This window comes from Phyllobates terribilis, unplaced genomic scaffold (genome assembly GCF_046119375.1).
Source record: "Phyllobates terribilis strain yellow unplaced genomic scaffold, ASM4611937v1 Scaffold_87__1_contigs__length_6367161, whole genome shotgun sequence".
Taxonomy (NCBI): domain Eukaryota; kingdom Metazoa; phylum Chordata; class Amphibia; order Anura; family Dendrobatidae; genus Phyllobates; species Phyllobates terribilis.
The window spans coordinates 1,968,073-1,978,421 of record NW_027362847.1 but is presented as its reverse complement, the minus strand read 5'-3'; the positions used below and the strand labels follow the sequence as shown (position 1 = coordinate 1,978,421).

General features: G+C 41.4%; 1 pseudogene; it reads right to left on the bottom strand.

The window, feature by feature from the left end:
* Positions 1-214: 214 nt before the first annotated feature.
* LOC141197779 (translation factor GUF1, mitochondrial-like) overlaps positions 215-10,349 on the bottom strand; it is a 183,989-nt pseudogene continuing 173,854 nt past the window's right edge.

Genomic DNA, 10,349 nt, shown 5'->3' with positions numbered 1-10,349 from the left:
CAGTCTGCGTCTCACTCCTTCCACTCTCCATAGATTATAATGGGCAGCGTCACGACACCACAGTGAGCCTGCTGTCCGTCTTCTCCCAGCAAGTTAGATTTGAGTTTGTTTTTTTATATGACAAGTTCAGGAGGTAAGGGGAGTGGAGAAGTAAGCAGATTTCTCTGATCAGATATATTACAAGGTGTTTTTTTTTGTTTTTTAGTAATCTCCTGTTCTATTGAGTTATGTAAAGCTGGTTGAAAATACAATTTCCTTTTAAATCTTGTAAATTGTAAAGTTTAATGTTTTATGATGAACTCAGTGGATGTGATCTCCGTATCAACAAAAGCTTCCAGGCTCTCTGCAAAAACGTGAAGACCTATGGGCTTCTTGGCTCGATACTCCTGGCCTAGCACCACTGAGATTCACAAGGTTTAGGTTGCTAAACGCTGTCAAGATTGAGACCTTGGAACGGATTTGGTTTCTTGCTCTCCTTTCCCGATTATGTACACCCTGCTATGGTGTACGGTTTTATGTACTCTCACTTATTGCTGCTGGAGAAGGTAAACCTCATAAGCCCCTTATTCATCGAAGAGTCCGAGACCCTTAGAGAAAGCCCTAGGAGATTCCCTTATGGGGCATCTGATCTTCTTGTGATAATGTGCCTCAAACTGGACCAAATAGACTGTCAGTCTCTTGGAGTTGAGTAAGAAGAAAATGTAAACAATCGTACCATCTTTTGACTATATAGATATATCTTGTTTGGGAACAGCAAAGGCCGGGCGGAAGGGGTGAAGGTTTTGCATGGTTTTGTAGGTCTCATCTTGCATATCCTGAAGATAAGGATTTTAAGTTGTCATAAAAATCAACCACAACTTCATTCAAAGGTAACAAATACTTCATCATGATCCAGTGTTCGTCTATGTAAAGAAAGCTCTTCTGCTCTGCTCGCCGGGTCTGCGGAAATAAGAAATTGGCTTTATTGGAACGTAGTTCACATTGGCATAACAGCTGCCATTCCTCATGGAGCCATGGACCAAGAGATCCGTCTTCTAATGAAACAAAATGAATCCTTGTGAGTCCCATTGACTTACAATTGGTATATCCGGTCTTCGTTATTTCTACATACATTACCACTACATTAAAAGGGAGTGGAAACCTGATGTAATGGAGGGTGGCAGAAACCAAATTGCCTGCTACGTGTCTCTGCTCAACTTGGCTCCTACATTAGTTTTGCTACATCTACCCCAAAATAGGGTGACATTTCCTATAATCTGCCGTCCTTGTATTATACGGGGTTATCTAGGACTTTGATAGATCAGGGGGCTTCTTACACTCGGTGATCCACTGTTTGCAGCTCACATGGCACCCAAAAGTGAACAGTGTATGGAGTCAGGACACCACATAGTGGCCATTCTCAGGTACTACAGCTCAGCTCCCACTGAAGTAAATAAGAGCAGAGCTGCAGAACCTGATAACAGTCTCTACACAGTGTACAGAGCTCAGGTCTTCCACCTCCGTATACTGTGTACACCCAGCTGCCGGGGGAGCTGCTGCGGACCTCCACCCATCCAAAAGATAAGTCATCAATATCTAAGTCTTGGACAACCCCTTTAACATATGGAGAGTGTAAGATAACATATATAATGTGTTTGAAAAATTAATGTTTATGATATAATTTCCCAATGTCATCACCTCAAATTTTGTGATCCAATGGTCACTGACCTGACACAGCGACATGATCTTTCCAAGATAGTCATCTGGTGAGATAATTGTGCCCAAAATAATAGGTTCAAGATATTCCTTTACTACAGATTTGTCAGAAAATTCAGATGGATTTACAATAGTAATCTCCGATTCTCCATATTCCTAAAGAAATAATGTGGAAAATTAGATGGGATCATACAATTGGAGGTGATCTGCAGAACCCGGCAGTGACCAGTGACCAGCGTGCTAGAGTGGTGTGGATCCGCGCTGAACACCATCTGGCCACCGCTGCACACAGCAGATTGTTGGTGATGCCAGTTGTTGGGACTTCCACCGATCTGACATTGATGACCAGTGCTGGAATTAGGTCATTAATGTTACAGTAGCAGAAAACCACTTCAACTGCAAATACTGAACAAAAAATGTCAACATCTCAAAATCAAAGTCCAATTTTACTGATTTTGTTTCCCCCAGAAATAATGAAACACCCTGATAGTTAGTTTTGGGGTATGGCACAACAAATCAGAGTGGCCCACAATACAGCGCAGAGTGGTTACATATAAGGCATTACTGCTTCATGGAAGCCATAGACAGAAAGTACCTTAATCAGCTTTGGAGAGGACAGCACAGCCTTGTATGGGACTGTAGAGGACGTCATTATGACAGATGCATTGTATTCCTGCTCCAGTCTTTGGTTAAACACCTCCATGTGTAAAAGCCCCAGGAAGCCCAACCTGTGCAGGACATGAACGTTAGTTATAATTTATAGAGAGGCAAGTATACCGAAAGTGTTAATAAAATGAGCAACTACTTAGTGCTCGATAGGTATCCACCACTCTAATAGAAATTGGTCTGGAAAGTACCAGTAACGCGGTGTCCATCATAATAGAGAAACACCACGCTATTTGCACTGCCTACTATACACAAGGCAGGTCGTAGACTGAACTACAAACCAGTTCAAGACCAGATCATTTCTGATCATCACCAGGCAATTTTTTTTTTTTCCGTACATGGGATTTTAAGATCTCTAAAAATGTCTCTGGTTCAGTCATCCAAATAACGTTTGCCTCCATTTTGTCAGTATTGAATTCCCCTGTAACTGGGGCTTATATGCCAGGCACAGTTACAGGGAAATTCAGTAATAACAAAACATGACAAAATTCAACTTCCTGAAAACTGCTGAATCAATCTGGGGCTAACCTAGCAACACATGCTGCCAGCAACCGGTACTCACATGATCACCACCATTGCTTCCTAAACTATACGCACAGCACTTGTTTAGGAAACAATCAGGAAGGCAGAGGTGGTAATAAACCATTTCTGACTTCTCTATGGGAAGTCCAGCAGGCTCATGTGTACATGTACATGTGTATTGATGAGGATATGAGGATTCAGATCTACACAATACTGTACCGGTGACAATCCCGGCTATGGAAATGCAGGATAATATGTCACAAACATATCTGGATAAGCTGGAGGTTTGGGCCGAGAAGGGACAAATGTGAATTAACAATGAAAAATACATTTTCACTAGTCAGACTCCATATGGAACATGGTGCACAGATTTGGCCACCAGTGTGCAAGAAAGGCAAAGCCGAGGTCTAGCAAGTTCAAGGTGGGAGATTAAAGCAAAGATGGAATAGGTGGACTGCAATACAAGGAAAGAGTAATACAATTAATTAGTTAAAATTATTAGTTATTATTATTAAATTATTAGTTAAAAAAAATGCTAAGGAGTGACATACTGTAATATATTCAGTACCGTATCTATAACAAAAGGGCCAAGACCAGGATTCTTTACTGTAAGAGCGTGAGACTGTGCAACTCTCTGCTGAATTCACTAGGGGACTAGATACCATTCGTGAGTGTAATATACAAGTGGTTAACACATTACCAAGATGAATTGTTGACCCAGTGGTTTGCTCTGCCAAAAATTGGACTTTACCTTGTAATGTGTTTTTGCTTTCCTCCTGATCATTGTTACAAAAGAATTTTCTGAGCTGAAGACGTTTTTTTTTTCAGCCTTATACACTATATCAATAATTAAACTTGCACAAATGACCCCTTTTCAGAAATTAAAGTTATTGAAATGTCTATCTAATGCTCAATTAATCGGTCCGTAGGTGATAACTGTGCCCTTATGATCACTGTAGGACACATTAATGCCAGCACGGTATATTTTCATCATAAGTATAGGAAATGACTGAAATAAAATATATAGTGATATAAAATAATTCAGATAATGGCAGTAGAAGACGCACCTCCAGCCAGCACCCAGAGCTGCACTGCTGTCCCGACTAACAGACACTTGAATCGTTCAAGGTCAGCTTTTCCAGCGCACTCTTCATATTGCTGTATTCGGATTGGTCAACTGGAAACATTCCTGGAACAGAAAGTTAAAAGAAACCATTAGGGTATGTTCACACAATATTCTGAAGCGGATTCTGCTCCAAAAACCACATTTAGGGTATGTTCACACTGAGTTTTTTGACTGCTTCAGAAAACGAAGGGGCCGATTCATCCAGCAGTTTATGTCCGTTTTCTAGTGTAAAATTGCTTAAAATTTTGTGGGTTTTTTTTTTGCCCGTCTGGGAACACTTTGCCAAGTTTTTGAACGGTGGTCAGAACTCAACTGGGAGTGGGTATGGCCACTCAATAAATGCACATAAAAAAATCCACATTAAAATACTGTGTGTGAACTTACCCCAAGGGTGTGCGCACATGGCATCTTTTTCAAGTGGATTCCTTCCAGGCTGCTTTTTCAGCCTGGAATCTGCCAGATAAAGCGCCCCATAATATGAACATAATGCACAGCAATGTCAAAGCAACATTGCTGTGCACATCTTCTGGCTTATGTCTTTTAACCACTTTAGGATTCGGAAACTGAAGTGGTTAAAATAAGGAACAGGTTCATTCTTTGAGTGTCTTCCGCTAGGAAGCCGCCTGCTCTCTATAGTTACCAGCGTAAAGTGAAAGCCGCTGCAAAGCCGCCGGAGAAGACACCTCAGGAAAACGACCGTTGCGGTCTTCCTCAAGCGGCCTTGTCTGGGAAATCTCAGTGGCGGAACCGAAATCTAAGAGACGCCGTGTGCACATATCTTAAAATGGTTTTCCAAAAACTCAGGAAGCAGCAGGGAATGGGTTCAATTCAAAATCCCTATTCTCACCTCTTTGTTCCCCCCATGGCTCCATCACTATTGCTCCGGTAGTCCGCACTGGTCTCCGCTTACTTCCTGCAGGCTTTCCGTACATCATTCATGTGACTAAGGTACTGACTAGTGTTGAGCGAGTATGTTCTGTCCGAGTATGCTCGGGCCGAGCTCCGAGTATTTACAGCTGCTCGGTGATATGGTTGAATCGTTTGACAGTTTTATTACATGTGAGGAAAGTGTAAGAAATAGACATTCCTCTCATGTAATAAAACCGTCAAACAGTTGCAAATCATGCACACGGGAGCGATTCAACCATATCACCGAGCAGCTGAAAATACTCGGAGCTCGGCCCGAGCATACTCGGTGAAAGGGTTAATAGAACATACTCGCTCAACACTAGTACTGACCTCAGCAGTGAAGCCGACATCTCCAGCACATGACCTTTAAGGCACCCGATTATCTTAGAGAGTAACCCTCTTTTAATTGTTATTTCATAAATCAAGAGTACACATGAAATTAAACAACTTTGTAATATATCTTATGAAAGACATTTTCTTCATTCTCTGCCAAAATGTATCATTCACTATGAAATTCTGAGGTAAAATCTGTATTCAGTGAAGACACTTTCCCATTACTGAGATAGGAGATGGCAGCTGCTACTGATACAATTCTATGTGGGCAGGAAGAGGGAGGAGCTTGAGACAGCTCCTCCCCCTTATCAGTAGCAGCTGCCATCTCCTATCTCAGTAATGGGAAAGTCTGTCTTCACTGAATACAAATTTTTACCTCAGAATTGAGACTTGATGATGACTGATCAATTTTAGTAAATAAAGAAGCAACTTTCTTTGATAAGATATATTCCAAAGTTTCCTATTTTCACGTAAACTATTGATTTATGAAATAAAAATTAAAATGACGGATACACTTTAAGTGTCCACATGAATGATATACTGGATTTGGTCACTGCCAAAAGTGAGCAGGGACCGTGAGAGCCGCGATTCTGAAAGGGCAGAGTTTGAGAAGGTCTTTTCTTTTATTTTTTTATTCCATATGTAATCATTCCTAGATTCCCATCTCTCTGCTATATATTTTTTACAAATCGCAGAAAACCCATTTGATGTTAATTGTTTGGGCTTTTCTCATGCACCGAGCATCACTCACGAGAAAAACAAGCTTCAAAGAACAAATGAGAGGAGACAGTCCATGCATTATGTGTCACGGTGGCGTGTCATTACCAACCCCCTTGCTGCAGCGCTCCCTAAATTCCCCACAATGTAGAAAAACCTTGTCCACACGTCACGGCTCTGAGCTGACTAGTCCTGGAGGATCGGGAGGTTCCTTCCTTACATCTCTCCTCAATTATCTCGGCTTCTGTAAAATAGGCCGAGTCTAATGGGATGAAAGATGCGGCAGCAGAATAAAGGTTCTCTGGCATTTATCTACTCTGTGATCACCGTTCCTAATCCAATCATGGAGGCGTTCCTGGCTGTTACAAGGAATTAGTAGGATTACTAAAGTGTGACAGGCGAGGGTACAGCGCCTGTGCCGGTCATGGATTCTCAATAGAGGTGGCTGGGAATGGTCGCTCTCCACTGAAATGATCGGGGGGTGCACATACTTCCCACAAGAAAGCACTTGAATTGTCAAGGTCAATCTATTCTATAGCTGTAACTTTAGCCTTAAAGGAATGGATACAGTGGGTTACATCTGGTGCCTGGGGGGCAGTGTTTGGTATACTCTGTGACCCTCTGAAGAAGCTAAAAAAGTGAAACGTGTGTTTAGGAGAGTGGCAGGCACATAATGGGTAAGGATCTCCTCATTACTGGTACTCAGGCGCAAAATATGTAGAATTTACACTACACTAGGGATGAGCGAACCCCGTGGATGTTCGGTTTCGACCAAACTTCGGTTCGGGTACCAGAACTTGAACCCAAACCCCATAGAAGTCAATGGAGACACAAACTTTGATGCTGTAAAATGGTCGTAGTAAGGGCTAGGAGGTCTCTCACTCTTAAAACAGACTTGTCAGTGTTCGGAGTTCAGCATTGGACATTAGGTGTCCGGTATGAACCCCAAACTTTACAGTTCGGGTTCGCTCATCTCTACACAACACTCGTTATACTGTTGTACTAATACATTACACGTCTAGTCCCTGTGATTGACTATATATTCATTGTTGAGGACGCTCTTGCAGATGTGTCTAATCTCTGATGTCACGCCATCTGGAGGCTGAATCTTGAACTAAGTGCTCTTGTAATACAAGTCTTAATATTACGATAATAAAATATATACTGTATACTGTACAATAGCTTTCCGACCCCGTTACACAGTTTTTGAGCACTTGAGCTGAAGTTGTTAAAGCTCAATTGGTGTTTTGCATAGTCTGAGGGGGCTATAGGTGTAATTCTGCTGAGATTTTGACTTCGATGCGTGTTGCAGTTACATTGGCATAATACTCTGTTCCATGTACAATATTATGTAGAACAGAGTGTTGATTCTAAATGGACTGTAGATAAAACAGTATGTCCTGGAACAGTACCAATACACATGCTCTGTAACTTGCCATCCACTCTTTTGGAGTGGACGATTCCTCTTTATCAGCATTCTGTCAGCACTATAGGTCCTGGGACATCCCTTCTCTCATTACTCAGCACGTATTGCTTCCGCCATTGCTTAATGAGATGCCTGCAATTAACTGAAAGGCTACATCTCTGTTAAGCCTGCATATACAGTTTGACAGGCAGGAGCAGAGAGACGAAGGCCAAGCCCCACTTCCGGTAATCCATATAGGGGGATTTCTGCTGCTAGAGACAAATTACACTTAGACAGAAGGGAGACCCTACCGGCCGACACTTTTAGGTTATCTAACCCCTGAAAAGTAACTCCAACTTAATTGAACTTTATAAAGGGATTTTGCACATTATCTATTGAATGAGATCAAGTACAGGGACCATTTAATTTGTATTAGGGTTCAACTCACCTGCAAACACCATGGGTTTCGCAGGCTTAAAGCCGGGCAGAGCCACTGGCTGCTTCAGTAAATGCAGAGTGTCTCCTATTTGTGCTTCCTGTGCGTCCTTCATCCCAGCGATTAGATAACCTACTTGCCCAGCATATCTAGGAAACAATGAGAGTAATATATATTCACAATTAGTGCAGATTCATCAAATTCTACATTGAATATCAGGTACAAATCAGCTATAAAAAAAGGCAGCAACGGCTCTGAGACCCAGCACTGCATGAGTTCACTACAGCTATATACAGCTGGCACTAGAGGGCGCTCACTGGAGACAGACTTCTACTGCTGCGGTTGGGTACAATATTAGCTGTACATAATCACATGTCAACAGCTCCCCCTGGTGGTGGCTGCATGCAGCAAAAATAGTATTTCATCTAGTTACATTCATTTAAGTCAGAAATGCTGTGACATTAGTCAGCACTGAATTTTGGATGTAAAACTATTTTGGATCTATCAACATATATGTTATAACTTCCCAGAGCCTAAATACCACATCAGAGAGCTCTGCTAATCGCACTGTAACCAGCTGAGAACCATCATGCGGCCACAACAGATTTGTACTGAATGGCAATAAAAACACAAAATTGTATTTTAATTTGCAGAACTTTCCATAACACAATATTGGCATTTTATTTGCTTTAATAACAGAATCCCCTTTCAGCTCTGCTCTCTCCTGGGCATCAAACATCCATGTATATTCATAGAAAGCAGCACCGACAGGAGCATCAGTACTGCATGCAGGATTAGAGCGCCATCTAGTGGCACTATAAGAATATTCCTAGTGTGCTAAAATGTCGCTCTATTATATCCTGCACAGGGTCGTACACAATTTTAAATGCTTTGGATATCGGAAAAAATTACTTTAAAAAAATGATGGAAAAACCCTTTTAAAAAGACACAGAAAGCAATAAGGAAAAAGCACAAACAAAAGAAGTGGTGCTGAGATGGGCCGGCTGCAGTTTATGCAGATCCTTGGGTGACAAAGTGCATGTGGGATAATCTTCACTTTTACTATTTGTTTTTTATCCTTGCCTTCTAAAAGCTAGAAAACTTTTTTTTCCCGTAGATTCGTTGTATCTGGGCTTTTTTCCCAGTAGATTCGTTGTATCTGGGCTTTTTTTCCAGTAGATTCGTTGTATCTGGGCTTTTTTCCCAGTAGATTCGTTGTATCTGGGCTTTTTTTCCAGTAGATTCGTTGTATCTGGGCTTTTTTCCCAGTAGATTCGTTGTATCTGGGCTTTTTTCCCAGTAGATTCGTTGTATCTGGGCTTTTTTCCCAGTAGATTCGTTGTATCTGGGCTTTTTTTCCAGTAGATTCGTTGCATCTGGGCTTTTTTCCAGTAGATTCGTTGTATCTGGGCTTTTTTTCCAGTAGATTCGTTGTATCTGGGCTTTTTTCCCAGTAGATTCGTTGTATCTGGGCTTTTTTTCCAGTAGATTCGTTGTATCTGGGCTTTTTTCCCAGTAGATTCGTTGTATCTGGGCTTTTTTCCCAGTAGATTCGTTGTATCTGGGCTTTTTTTCCAGTACATTCGTTGTATCTGAGCTTTTTTTCCAGTAGATTCGTTGTATCTGGGCTTTTTTTCCAGTAGATTCGTTGTATCTGGGCTTTTTTTCCAGTACATTCGTTGTATCTGGGCTTTTTTTCCAGTACATTCGTTGTATCTGGGCTTTTTTTCCCAGTAGATTCGTTGTATCTGGGCTTTTTTTCCAGTAGATTCGTTGTATCTGGGCTTTTTTTCCAGTAGATTCGTTGTATCTGGGCTTTTTTCCCAGTAGATTCGTTGTATCTGGGCTTTTTTTCCCAGTAGATTCGTTGTATCTGGGCTTTTTTTCCAGTAGATTCGTTGTATCTGGGCTTTTTTCCCAGTAGATTCGTTGTATCTGGGCTTTTTTCCCAGTAGATTCGTTGTATCTGGGCTTTTTTCCAGTAGATTCGTTGTATCTGGGCTTTTTTTCCAGTAGATTCGTTGTATCTGGGCTTTTTTCCCAGTAGATTCGTTGTATCTGGGCTTTTTTCCAGTAGATTCGTTGTATCTGGGCTTTTTTCCCAGTAGATTCGTTGTATCTGGGCTTTTTTTCCAGTAGATTCGTTGTATCTGGGCTTTTTTTCCAGTAGATTCGTTGTATCTGGGCTTTTTTTCCCAGTAGATTCGTTGTATCTGGGCTTTTTTCCAGTAGATTCGTTGTATCTGGGCTTTTTTCCCAGTAGATTCGTTGTATCTGGGCTTTTTTTCCCAGTAGATTCGTTGTATCTGGGCTTTTTTTCCAGTAGATTCGTTGTATCTGGGCTTTTTTTCCAGTAGATTCGTTGTATCTGGGCTTTTTTCCCAGTAGATTCGTTGTATCTGGGCTTTTTTTCCAGTAGATTCGTTGTATCTGGGCTTTTTTTCCAGTAGATTCGTTGTATCTGGGCTTTTTTTCCCAGTAGATTCGTTGTATCTGGGCTTTTTCCCAGTAGATTCGTTGTATCTGGGCTTTTTTCCCAG